This window comes from Strigops habroptila, chromosome 1, assembly GCF_004027225.2.
Source record: "Strigops habroptila isolate Jane chromosome 1, bStrHab1.2.pri, whole genome shotgun sequence".
NCBI classification, from domain to species: Eukaryota; Metazoa; Chordata; class Aves; order Psittaciformes; family Psittacidae; genus Strigops; species Strigops habroptila.
The window spans coordinates 130,085,889-130,095,937 of record NC_044277.2 but is presented as its reverse complement, the minus strand read 5'-3'; positions in this window follow the sequence as shown (position 1 = coordinate 130,095,937).

The following is a 10,049-nucleotide window of genomic DNA, read 5'->3' as shown; positions in this document are numbered from 1 at the left end:
TAATGAGACTTTTGTGTTCTCAGCAGCAGTAGTAAGGCACTAGGTGAGATTCAGAAGCCAATCATCCAAACAAGTATAAACCATGCTGTCAACTGTTTTCCATCATCTGTCGCTGTGCATACATCTGCATATATGGTAATGGCAACATAAGGTAAGCAACAGTCTCCTTTCACTGTGGACAACCCTTTGTAGGGCTCTGCTTTCCTGCTAGTAATACACACAGGTGCCCTATAGACAGCCTTTGAGAAAACAGTGAGTTTGGGTGATCAACCAGCCTCTACTAGTATTCCTCCTTCCCCTGCTCTCTCTTCCACATGTCCTTACCCACAGGCAAAAAAGAGAAATTCTAAAAAGGTCTGAGTAAAAGACAAAGCTTTGTCTGATTCATGTACCTAAAGAAGCACAGTCACACCCGTAAGACACATCGCTTCCAGCCTCCACATCTTCTTTACAAAACTGGCAAAAACTTGTCTTCTGTGTGTCCTCTTAGGACTTTTGCTATCTTTAAAATGTAGGTAATCAGCTACACCTCCTGAAGTTCTTTATGGTGGCGAAACCTGTAATTAATGTTTTAAAAAGCCCTGTTTGACAGAAGACAGCAGTATTTCATTTTAATTTCTTCATGTCTTTAAAACAGAATTTTGACAATATTCTGCAGATTTCCTGTCCTATTCCTCTCACTTCAAGAATTTTTTTATAAGTGTGAAAACACTTTTTTTTTTAAAGAAATAGCTAAAACCTGTTACTTTCCTCAGATGTTTTGAAAAGTAGCCAAAGAAGTGCCTCTAAAAGAAAATAGTTTTTAACATCTTTTGCTTTCCTCAGTAACTTGGTGTTTTAATGCCTGTTATGGGCTGCATGCCTCCAATTCCTCAGAAAAGACAGTTCTGAAGGTAAACATATGGATATTGTGAAGAAAAAGTGTTTTTCATGAAGTGTAGCCTTAACATAGCAATATAGATCTAATCTGGCAGAAACAGCAGCAGAAGACATTCTCCAAGACTATGAAAACCCTCTTCTGAAGTCACAGTAGAGCCATTTGGGTGCTTCGATCTCATGTTTCTTAATTCAACAAGTTTGGATTTCTTTTAAACTAACTTTCACTAACTGAATTTCATTAATTTTTGATATATTTACAATTTCTGCTTTTGAAAAATGACCAACTTCTCTTAGCAGCTCCATGCTACCTTACGAACATTTCTCATCAATCCTGTTTCTAAATTAACATGCTTCTGGTGTTCAGTGTATTTTTGAAATTTTAGGAATTCATATTTTTAATGACAAATTTACGAATTTTATAGAGAATGGAAAAATATCGAAGTGAACAGTGAAGTAATCCACCTGAAATGGAATGTGTAAGTATTTTTATTCCTTTTTCTCAGGGAATATGACCAAGCTTATTTGCAAATAGCATAAAAAATACAGTTTTCATAAGTAGGATAAACATATAGAGATTAAGGCCAAAACCTGCTTTTAATATTGTTAGATGGTAAGATTATACTCTCACTGTAAATGCCACCTTAATTCCCACTTAAATAAATGTGTACATTATTGAAGTGCAATTGCCATGGGTTGATTATGGTGGTTGTTTAATCAGGTGGACCTACAGGACTTTATTCTGAGGTACTCTCACATTCCTTTGCTTGTCTCTGGGAGAGGTAAAGATGTTCTGTAAAGAGTGTAAGTTAAATTGGATTCAGTACATCACAATGATGAAAACTCTTTGCAGTTTGCACTCTAGTGTCTTCCTCTGCAAAGGTAGACATCTGCATCAATTCTAATTTCGTGACTTTGCTTATGTTATTTATCTCATCCGGAAGTCTTAGAAATAGTCCATCCAATCCTAGATTTCCTCAGACCACATGTTGAAAACTGAGGCTAGAGTCAGCTGAAACCAGTAAGTAATGAAGATAGGCAGAATGGAATTTGAAACCACTGAGTAATGCAGATACACAGAAAGGAATTCATTAACCGAAGATGAGGTTGGCACACTAAAGTTATACCTTTATTATCAGGCTTAAAACCGTATCTGTATTTTTATGAATGTCCAAAAATGATGTTAATATTTCAGTTCTGCAGCTTTGCCAAAAAAATGCACCTCAAGTATGGGTCTATCAAGTAAGCTATGCAGCGCTATCTTGGTGTTACTTGAAAAATAAGATAGTATTGATGAAGAAAGAAAAGAGCATGCAGTGCATGACAAAACATCCTCTACTGCAGTAACAAGTGTTTTGATGGGGCTATCTAATCCTGCAGCTAAGTCAGACCTATTCTGTGTAATGGAAGAGCTGAAAAAACCACCACATCTTGAGGTAATAGAAATGCAGATACTCTACTTTGGTTTTAGTTTTATCACAATATACATAGACTTGAGATGTTATTGTGTACAGCTGACAGAAGTGTTTCAAATGAAGAACAATAACTGTGTGCGAGTGTGCGAGAGAACTGTGGACACAATAACTGTGTCCATTCTGTGTGCGAGATAAATTAAATGATTTTTCATTGTGTAACTGTCATAGATCTGTCACATGATTTTTTTCCATGCGTGAGGATTGATTGCTGGCAAATTTTGCAAATGTGAAGTGATCTTAATTGCAAAATATCCCATTCATTTCTTTATTTTCAAAGGAAACATGAATATAAATTATTTTTATTTAAACATTATAATTTCCAGGCACAGTAACAAAAAAAGAGGGGGAAAAAAGCCTCTCTTCTATTTCGCTGTCATTAGCAAGGTTCTCACAGCACTTTGCAAGGCTGTGTGAAATAAAACTCACTAAACCAATGTGTTAGGCCCATTATACTATCACTTCTGTATTACAGCTAGGGAAAGTAGGGAGCAGAGCTACCAAGTAGCACTCATGAAGGTCAGAAGAACCAACATCTGCTTCAACTTCCTTGTGTGTTTTATCAGCTCTCCTGTTTTTCAATTAGCTCTCTTCCCCTTTAAAAAACAAAGCAACAAAGCATTGTTGCATAAAGATTATCTACTCTTCCTCAAAATCTGGAGTGAAGAAACCATCTACAGTTGGTAGCAACAATCTAGATGAAGCTTATTGCCATATGAAAAAAAATGGCAGTCTACTGAGCTGTGCAAAGTTTACAAAACTTTTCCTTGTGAAACTGAAAAATACAGATGGAAATATTCAGGTTGCCACTGGCAGATGTTTTGAAGCTGTACTGTATCTTTACAAAACTGTCAGAACTGTTTTGTCAAACATATTTGCCTGCAGTACTCTGACAACTTTAAGGCACAAGATAAGAGGGTGTAGGTTAGACAATGGCATGAAATTAGCTGGAGAATCAGAGAGAGATCATCAACTGAAGTGATTAAATACAAAAAAACCCATTAATTATGTAAAACTGGTTTCCATAATACATTAGATATCTTTGCAGTATTATATGTGTCACATACGAAATACTTGCATAATAAATTAGATTGACTCTTAACTTCTGGATGTCACCTTACTCTGAAAGGAAGAGTAAACAGAATAGCAATAGATGCAGATGTCATCTGGGAGAGCCTTCAGCTCCCCAGGGAGTCAGTGGATTACTCCTAAGAGATCTGCTAGAAATAGTGTTACAATGCAATTATGCAATCGGTGGCTCACAATTGAGCCTGCAACGGTGGGGATAGTGACCATCCTTGAATTGTCTGTAATTTGAAAGAACACAAGTACGTGTTACTGAATCCAAACTCTACTGGCATTAGCTGAACCTCTGGACAAATGTTATGGTGAGACCAAAGTATCAGGTAGATACAAGAAATAAAGCAAAGATTTACCCTGAGAACTGATATCTGTAGATTGGAGGCAGACCTATACCTCAAGGCTGCCATTTCAGTACCCTTTAGGAGAGGAGCTACTGCTGAGCTGTGTAGCGGCCACCACCACCATCTGCCTGCCTGAAAGGACTACCTAGAACCTGCAGGGCTGGTCCATTCATAGCTAGCCATGTGATAACATCTCTGCCTGCTCTCTCTAAAAATGGTCAGAACTCCTTCCTGTATTAAATAAGGACCTTTCTAAGAGGCGGGAGGGAAGTGAGAGGATTAGAGTGGAGGAAAGAGTATTTGATGCATCCAGCCTCTAACCAGGTGCACTGTTGAGTTCCTGAACATAACATAATGTCTAGGTTCACTGGGTTTACATGAAAGACGTTGTCAGGAAGGATCTTTCCCATTTCATCGCTTTGGGGGTGATTAACAGTGCTTGTACTTTCACTGTTGCACCTGCAGGTAGTGAAGAGATGTATTCACAACAGCAAGCAATTTCACAGCATGAGCATTTAGAAGCATTATTTATTACTACTGTTCTAGCTAAAAAGCCTGAGACTGCAAAACAGTAACACATACAAGATCTCATCACTCATTTGTAATTTGCATTTTTCATGGATATAAACCTGGCTGGCTAATTGGGAAGTCATTTGACTTAAGACTTAATACACTTTTACCTTTTGATGGATTCAGCATGAAGAGAATATGTTGTGTTTTCATTACTTAGAGCCAGGAGCAATTTTCAACTTTGTGTCTTCTAGTTTCAAACAAGAGAAAAGAATTATCTGCCAGAGTAACAAATTGTTCTGTATAATTCAGCATACTTCCAGCAGTTGCCATCAATGCTGTGGCTGTTGCTGAGAGCCTGCCATTTCCTGATAATTTTGCTATAAAGAATATAAAATTATACAAAAGCAGTGGTAGTAGAGCAGGGGAAATTCCTCTGTGTTTAAACAGCACAGGTGATGAGCATTGCAATGAAGAAAATGAAACCTCCAGCTGTTGTATTTTCTTTGATCAAGGACTCAAGCTTGAAGGCCCCCTCCAAGCACTGATTTTCTTCTTTTCCAGAGCTGCTCATATTTAAATACACACAAGCAGATTGCTCTTCCTTTTTTGTCCGTAACCCAGAGAAGGGTCAGTTTTGAAACAAGAACACAGATACTAGGCTGGGACAGCAGCTGTTTGACGAAATACTGCCAAGAAGAAATATGACCCAACACACAGCTGCTGACTTGCACAAGGCATGGAGGGTCTCCATCTCTGCAGCTACTGCCAATGGAGGCGTTGGACTCATGTCATCTCCTGTCGTGGCTGACTTGCTGGGTGGAGAGTGACCACAAGTAATTACAGAAAAATAGAGAGGAACATCTGGATGAATCTAGTCTCATCCAGCAACCACTGACGTGATTTGACTTTCTAACAGCTATGACGCTGTAAATAGGTTTACCCCTCTAAATTGCCCTCAAACCAAATCAAACCCATAATTCATTTTCTCCTCCCCCTCCAGAGGGAGAAGAATGCTGTAGCTTATTTTGCCAATTATGTGATCAACATATAACTGTGAAATGCTTTACAAAAATAGTAACCTGATGCACATCTGCAAAGACTGGTAGTAGGATCAGGGGATGGAGTTTGTCATGCGATATTTGTCCAGGCCATACAGAGAATTTCTGCACTCAGCTGTATTAAGCCCATCTTGTTGCTTTGGTTGTGTCTCACTTCCTTCAAGAAACTGAAGTTATTCGGACAGAGAAAAGAAAAATCAGTGCTATGCAATCTACTACTTTACATTCCAGTTTGAGTGGCTGTGCTTTTAATTCTTTATCTCTTATGACCATTTATCACAGGTATCATATTCGATACTACAGTAATATCCCAGCTTCTTCGTACCTTTTACTCCATTTATGCAATGAACAGTACAACCCTTGTAGGAGCTGTGAAAATGTCATACTTATGTTTTAGTAGTCTATGAACGCTTGAGGTCTCTGATATCATTCAAACAGCACACCAGGGATGTTGCCAAGCAGAAACTACCATTTATGTTATAAAATTCATGTTTCTTGGTTGCTTGTCTTTGTTTTCTACACCACCAGATCTCCATTGTGTGCTGTCCTAGCAGCTTTTTCTAGAAATTCTTGCATGCAAAATCCACCTAGTTCAGGCATGTAACTGGAGACTGAAATTTAAGCAATTTGAGGTTAAAAAAGCAGATCTTTTTGGTCAGCATGGAGAGGGAAATGTCTTTGAAGGTTTCCAGAGGGAGGTTTTCCTGAGGAAAAGTTTCCACGGAGGAAATCCTATCCACTTTCTTGAGCATCTGAACTGAAGTTGGTGGAAAGATGGTTAACATCTGAAATACACCATAGATAAACCACATGTGGAATGAATGTTATCCATCTTTCTATGTGACACCGTATACTAGGACCCAGTATGGATCTGGTAAAAAGCCAGCTAAAACGTCAAAGCTGACTTGTGGTTTTGGTAATGACAAAATGTGGAGAAAGTTCTTCCAAGTGGAGACAGACTGTCAAAAAGCTGAAAAGATGGAAGACACCAGTATCTCTCCCCTCACTGTGATGCAGCTCTCAGGGAAAAGCACCTTGTGTTTCTGAAAATAAGTGATGCATGGGTATAAAAAGGACTGCACTGTGCCTTTCCTAGACAGTTTTCTTCTTGGAAAGCTTACTTGGAAATCTAGTTAGCAGATCAGTCTCGCATGGTTTAAAACTATGTATAATCTAGGATACCTAAAAACCAAGGCAGACTTCTGTGTCTGTTAACTTCTGTTCATGTTCCTTACTTATGTACAGCACAAAAAATTATGTATTACAGTAGATAATATATATTGGAAAAAATGCTATGTTTGAGCTGCTCTGTATCACATTTAAAATGATTAATAAAATAGATATTTTAGGGGCAGGTAGATGGAGTACAACTTACAACTAGCTGTTGGCTGTAGAATATTTCACAGCCAAGGCATAGCCTGACAACAAAAATGAGGTTTCATGGAGGTGTGGTTACACCCACACCATCCTCCTTCAGTGTAGTCCCTCTTCTCAGGTAGTAAAGAAGGTCTGCTCCTGCTTCTGATGTGACTCAGAAGAGTGAGTCCTGCTTCTGTTTAATGCTGCCCCAGAGTTCAATCTCTCCATAAAACAAACCTCATCAGTGGTGGATTTGGTTGTATCATATATTCTCAACTCAACAAAAAGTGTTTGTAAAAGCTCCAGTAGTGCAATTGCCACAGGGATGCATCGAGTGAGTCAAGTTGTAGTAGTGACTCATTAAGGATTTTTTATCCTATCATTTCATCAGTTATGTACATTATGTACAGTGGTAAAATATATGATCTTTGAAATGGGAAGAAAAAGTAAAAAAAAAAGAGAATATATTTGTAAAAAAGAATATCCATAAACTATGATATATGAAGAGTAGTTAAACGACGCTACACACAAAAGCAGAGTGCCCTCTTGTGGCTACTGGGACAGACAGAAAACAGGACTATAACAAATATTTTGTGTGTTATGGGAATACTCTGCAATTAGAGTCTTCTATACTGGAAGTGATTTGTACGTACTATTTCCACTATTTCTGAGGGAATTTTTAAAAATTATTCGGGTAAGCCAAAGGAAGCATTTTAAATGTATACACTTCAAAGTATTTTTTTTCTTTCCAAATTCGCAATAAAATACTATATTATTTTTCATGAATATGAGACTTTCCTTTTTAAAAAAATGCAGGGATTATTATCTGGTTACTCTTTTTTTTTTCCTGTATGTTGTTAATTATTATTTTTAAAATTTAGTTTACTTTTCAGTAGTAGTTACCAAAAATGTGTATGAAACTATAGAACCATGAAGATTTCAAAGCAAATAAATGACAATCACTATGAATGTTAACCTATATCGTTAATTTTCCAAAACACACTTGTGTTTTTCTTTTGACATTTATGCTTTTTCTTTTTTCTTCCACAAAATTGTATTTGAGATATTTCATTTCACAACTGAAATGGAAACTGAAATGGGTTTAATCTATGGACCTGACAAAAAGAAGATTATATGCAAAAATAGTATTGATGAATGTACTTTAAAAAAAATGTATTAACATACTCTCAATTTAATAAAACATCAGTTTCATGAAGATATGTTTTAATTATAACACAGGAAAAAAAATCACATTTGGAGAATAAATCTTGCAGGAGGCAAGATAATTGAAGAACAGAGTTTCTGTATCTTTCCTCTTTAATTTCTAGACTTCTGGCTTAGTCTATATGTTTTATATTAGGAAATTAATGTTAATTTACTGTATTTGCTAGCAATTTCTCCTGATTCAAAAGGTGAATGTTCTGTATGCTTTCATAGTTACTAGCATATTTCTGAATACACAGATATTAAACATTAGAAACTGTTTCTTCAACAGTTAATACTGAAGTCCTAACACACTAAAATAAATTAAACTATACAACTCTTCCTTTTTTACTATGTCTTCAAATGGCTGCAGAAGAATGAAAATTGGTCTTCCTTTACTACAAAATAGCACAAAACAATTACTTCTACAAATGAATCATTAACTGTACAATGATACAGACACAAGATAAATTGAACTATTTAATTAACTACCATATTAAGTATACACTACTATTTATCTCAAGATTCACTATGAAGTGTGAGTCTGTTCTCAGCATTTCAGTAAAGTATTTAAGAGGATATGTTATTTCATTCTTAATGCAAATCAATCACTTTCGATGTTGACATCCTCAATCAATTAACATATGAAACAGTCCTAAATATAACAATGCTTGCACTTAGACAACAAATAGATGAGAAATGAAAGAAGATTAAAAAAAAATAAAAAATGAACTATTCTCATCCTCCCATGAATTCCTGCTCAGAAACTGCAATAAAATTTACTGTTTTATCAAGGCTTGCTGGAACTTAGTTTCAAAGAGTCACCAGCAAGCCAGGCCATCAATTTTTCTGCATCATGCAGAGATAAGATGGGAGCTAAAAGCTGCACTCAGCTGTTTTTCTTTTTGGGAGAACATGGTAGGATTAAGTAATCACCATTTACTACACATTTTTGTAGCTCACTGTATTCTGTGGCATTTAGCATCCCTGCACCAAGTTTTTAAAAATACAATTTTTCATTATATTACTAGAAACATGTGTAACTGTGTCTGGGATGGTAAGCACCAATCAACAGACATGTGCATACCCATGCACACGCAGGGAAAGAAAATGCTTTCAACTAGCATTGCCAGGTATGTATCTTTCTAATCAGCAGTATTATGTGTAAATATTTAGTAATGCAGCAGGTTGTGGCTTGGGTTTTTTTTATACTTCTGTATTCTAACACCAGTCTTGAAGTGAACAACTTCACTTTTGCAAAAATAGCTTTTTTTTTTTTAAACTGAAGCATTGGAAAATACGAAACTAACATTTGCTGTGTGAGACCTTTAGTATGTTAAAGGAATACGTTCTCATCAACAGAGGGCACTCTATGGTTTTCAAAGGATCTTAATAGAAGCATAAAAGGGTTGAGCAGGAGATGACTGACTATGGTTTTCGCAGAGCCTTTAATACTGGTCCATCTATAATTTATTGGAAATGCTACTGATTTCCACAATAACATAGAGCACAGCAATGAAAGAGAACCCCATCATTTGATAAAGTCAGATACTAGGATTAAGCCTGTGATGTACACAGTAGGCTCTTAGTTACATCTTTGAAATTGTAAATTATGTGTAAAACTTGTAACGTACTCTTGAGTTAAAAATGAAGTTAGTAGCGGTGAGTTTTGCCCTTGCCGCTTGTTTAAAAATTACGACTTTGAATATCATAAGTGTAGACAGGTCAGACACCATTGCTGTTCCATAGAGGGTATTTCTTCCAGTTCATAAATAGTTTCCTGCCACCAGTCTAACTTGTGCTATTGAATTACTGACTATTTTGTTTTCTGTTGTTCACTTATTTTCAAACCAAAATCATTGCGTTTAAATCTAGAACTGGGAGTTGAATTTCTTAAGAGCAAATTAGGTATTTTTAGCTTGTATGTCTAGAATGCACGGAAGTAGAGTAATCCAATAAAGATGTAACACAACATAATTCATTGATATAATGTAAGACATCACAAATTACTTAAAAGGAAACAGTTTTTCAAATAGAAGCCAAACTGTGAGAACTTGGCAGGAGTACTGCAAACAGAACTATCGTACATTAAAGCAATGTGCCTGCTTTTGTACAAAGTAGACTGATCCCACTAAAAAACCTTA